The sequence below is a fragment of the Anabrus simplex genome, chromosome 2 (genome assembly GCF_040414725.1).
Source record: "Anabrus simplex isolate iqAnaSimp1 chromosome 2, ASM4041472v1, whole genome shotgun sequence".
In the NCBI taxonomy this organism is placed as follows: domain Eukaryota; kingdom Metazoa; phylum Arthropoda; class Insecta; order Orthoptera; family Tettigoniidae; genus Anabrus; species Anabrus simplex.
In genome coordinates this window covers 877623465-877628014 of record NC_090266.1, presented here as the reverse complement: position 1 = coordinate 877628014, position 4550 = coordinate 877623465, and positions in this window count along the sequence as shown.

Below are 4550 nucleotides of genomic sequence, written 5' to 3'. Positions count from 1 at the left end.
TAACCTAGTTTTATTCTATTTTTTATTTCTAATTAAGTAGTATGGTAGCCTGAACCTCAATATATATGTAATCGTTTTGTATGCTGTAAATCAAAATTATGTGTGGAACTGGTTCCGGTGGCCGCCCTATCGTCAAATGAACTATACCTGTAATTCACAATTATTCTGTTTGGAATCCTTAAAAAACTGCTAAAATGATTACCTTAATTCGGTAAACATCATTTCTAGTAAGTTTTAAAAGCTATATTATGGTTCTAATTCGTGGTTAAGTTTATTCAAGGTGTTATGTGAACGTCGTATGGTGAGTTTAGGCCTAAAAATGTAAAACGGCATTTCGAGCTATTCTTCTCTAATGTAAACGAAACCTCAAAATTATTAGTGGCCATGAGGCTAGTTTTCTCTCTGTGCTATTTGCCTTGCCTATTATTATGGCCTGTTGCCTGATGACGATGTTTGTTTGATGATGATTTGTTTTTTTTCTACCCTCTCTGTTGTTGAAAAATAGATGACTGTCTTCGAATGTAACTGAAGGATGGAATGGTTGACTGATCACCATATATATATTATTCTGCTGACTAGTCAGTTAAATGTGGATCCTGTGTGTTGATTTATTTAAGCTAGTCAGTCTATTATTATTTCCCAGTGGATCGTGCAGGTTCAAGAAGTAATATTTAATTGCACTTAACTACATTATTTCTCTTTTTAACCAAGGCCTGTTGTGATTCTGAGGTTCCGGATACGGTACACTAACCCATAGTAATAAGTTTTTATTATCATAGTTAAGGTAATATTGAGGTACCTCACCCTTGAATTATTTTCTTATTTATAATTATTTCAACCTACAGATTTTATTAATTCTACAAATATTAATTAAATTGCCAAGATATTTAGTTATTTAATTTATTCATTTACCTTAGTATGTTTTTATTTATTATCCGTAATTATGAATGCTTTTATTAAAACCTTTTAAGTTTTACAGTGTGCCTCATTTCATATGACATGGCAAGGAGGGCTGAAGCAGTTAGTAAGTACTAGTTCACGGCCTTTGTATGATTTTCCTTTGGTGTGGGCTTCTCCCTTCCATGGTACATTATTGTTCTGTGACAATAAGTTTTCTGGAGATGTACGAGATGTACTGTAGTGCCATATCTAAATACTTATTTTATTACTTTTTTCATGAAGGAGCTATATCAAAGTAATGGAGAGTTGCTATCGTAGGACCAGTGTTTAGGGGCAAAAGATCCACATGGGTCGACGCCCCGAACAAATAGCACTTAAAAAAAGGACCAGTGTGCAAAGGAAATGGTGATAAAGAGAAAGTGAATAATTACAAACCAGTCAACTTGACATGTGTTGCATGTAAGCTCTGGGAAAGCATTCTTACATTAGACATGTTTGCGAAATTACTCATTGGTTTGATAGAAGGAAAGGTTATTCAAGTGAGGCTCAACATGAAGGATTTTAGGAAGATATAGCAGATATTTTAGATTCAGGGGGTAAAATTGACTGTGTCGCTAGTCACCTATACAAAGGGTCAGACAGGGTAGATCATGGAAGACTACAGTAGTTACGAAAATTAGGGCTATTGGACAAGGCGAAAGAGTGATTAAATGGGGTGGCTAAATTCCTAGAAAACAGAACTCAGAGAATTAGAGTAGGTGAAGCAATATCTGATCCTGCCGTGATTAAAATGAGGTTCCGTACAACAATATTATTGGACCTTATGATTTCTTATCTATATATATATATATATATATATATATATATATATATATATAAAATAACATTTCCCGACTGACTGATTCATCATCGCCGAGCCAAAATTACTGGACACAAAGAAATTATATTTTGAGGATATATTTATATTAGAGTTTAGGTGCTCACTAAGGGTGGATTTTTAGATATTCCGTCGCTAAGGAGGTGAAAAGAGGGGTCAATTGTTTAAATAAGTATATCTATATCTCAAAAACTTAAAAGTTTACAGACGTACAAATTGGTACTTGGAATCTCCTTTAAGAATAAGAAACACGTACGTTTTGTTTTTTGGAAAATCCAATTAATGAGGGGAGGTGTGAACAGGAGTGACAAAGGAGGTGAATTTTTACAAAGACTATATCCACAGTATATCTCAGAAACGTAACAGGTTACAGACGTGAAAATTAGTATTTGGAATCTCCTATGAAAGTAATGAAACACAGATAATTTGATTTCGGAAACTCCACTTTAGGGGAACGGAGAAGGGGGGTGAATTTTTAAAAGCACTATATCTACAGCACTATATCTCAGAAACGTAACATATTACACACGTGAAGAGTGGTATTTGGAATCTCCTGTAAAAATAAAGAAACACAGATAATTTGTTTTCGGAAAATCCACTTGACGGGAACTGAAAAAGGGCACACATTTTTAAAAATACTGTATATACAGTATATCTCAGAAACGTAACATGTTACAGACGTGAAAATTGGTATCTTTAACCTCTTTTAAAAATAAAGATAAATGTACTTTTGTGTAAAAAGGACTGAAAAGCGGGTTATTTTTATTAGGATACTGATAGCTCAAAAACTGAAGATGTACAGTGGTGAAAATTGATATTTGGAGTCTCCTTTAAAAATAAAGAAATACGTATTTTTTTGCTTTCGGAAGATCCACTTAGAGGGGGGGGGGAGAAGAATTGAAGAATTAGTTTAATTTTTTTGTATTGGGATACCTATATCTCCAAAAATAAAGATGTTGCAGATGTGAAAATTTGTATTTGGAATCTCCTTTAATAATAAAGGAACACGTATTCTTTTGTTTTCGGAAAATCCATTTAAGGTGGTGTGAAAGAAATGAAAAATTAGCTGATTTATTTGTATGAGGATACTTACATAAAAAACTAAAGACGTTACAGACGTAAAAATTGATATTTGGAATCTCCTTTAAAGATAAAGAGACACACTTTTTGTGGGGGGGAATCAATTTGGGTAGGGGAGGGGTGAGAAAGGAGTTAAATTCATTTTATGCGAATACATACATCTCAAAAACTGAATATGTTACAGTCGTGATGATTGGTATTTGGAAGCTCCTTTATAAATAAAGTAACACTTTTTTGTTTTCGGAAAATCCACCCAAGCATGTTGAATAAATTGAAAAATTAGTTGAATTCTCTGTATGAGGATACTTATATCTCAAACACGTAAGATGTTACGGGCTTGAAAATTGGTATTTGGAATCTCCTTTAAAAATAAACACGTCGTCTTTTGTTTTCTATAAATTCACTGAAGGGAGTGAAAGAATTGAAAAATTAGTTGTATTATTTGTAAGAGGATACTTATATCTTTTAAAAATGTGTTACAGTCATGTAAATAGGTATTTAGGATTTCCTTTAAAAATAAAGAAACACGTTGGTTTTATTTCTTCGATTTGAGAGAAGACTGTTTCTCTCATGTACAGTTCTATGTCATATGGTCTTCTTAGTCCCAAAAGGAAATAGAACAAACCTGGTTTACAAAGGGTTTCTGGGGTAAATGAAACTCAGTTTTTCGGTGAGTTTTTATACTTTAGGGATTTTCTGATAATGTCTTAGTACAGTACCGAGGAATGATTACTTTTATCAAAATACAAAATCCACGCGAACGAAGTCGCGGGTAACTGCTAGTATATACTTTAGCTGCCTGACAAAAACATTCAAGCACCCAGAAGAAATGGTCGGATGTAAATGTAACTTCGTACACGTGGACACCATTGGCGGGTATGTAAATAATTAGAGTTGCAATTCTCTGTGACAGGTAGAACGGCCACCAGAGTGCATTCGTGTTCGTATTCAGTGTTGTTACCAGGACTGGTAGTGTATATAAGGTGCGTGAACCGCATCAGATGTTGAGTGATCCCTGTGAAGGACAGGGAGATACCACGTACTCGTGTGAGACAGTGTAATCAGCGCCTGATAAAGTTTGAAAGGAGCCTCATTGTGGGATCTCAATTTGACCGGTTGGTCGAATCGTGCAATATCCAGATTTGTGGGGCATTCAGATGTGACAGTAGCCCGTTGTTGGATTGCATGGGCACGTGAGGACAGGCATGCTCGTCGTCAAGTTTCCGGTCGACCATGTCTGACCACCATAAGGGAAGATCGCCGTATTGTGAACCAAGCACATCGTAATCCATTCACATCTGCGTCTGCCATCCGAGAGCAAGTACTGGGCTCCCTGCAACATTCTATGTCATCCCGGACCATTGATCGGAGACTAGCAGCAACCGGACAAGGGAATTACCGTCCCACACGTAGGCTGCCCTTAATACCGTGGTGCCGTGACCGGGAAGCATCGACTGCTGATGAATGGCGTCGCATTGTGTTCAGCGAAGAATCGCGGTTCTGCACTACCCCGGATGACAGTCGTCTGCGAGTATGGTAGTGACCTGGGAAGAGGTCCCATTCTTCCTATGTTTGGAGAGCCACAGCGGTGTTACTCCTGGCGTCATAGTGTGGGAGTCATCAGGTATGACTTCAGGTCATGGCTGGCAGTGATCGAGGGAACTCTGACGGCACAACGGTACGTCACGGACAT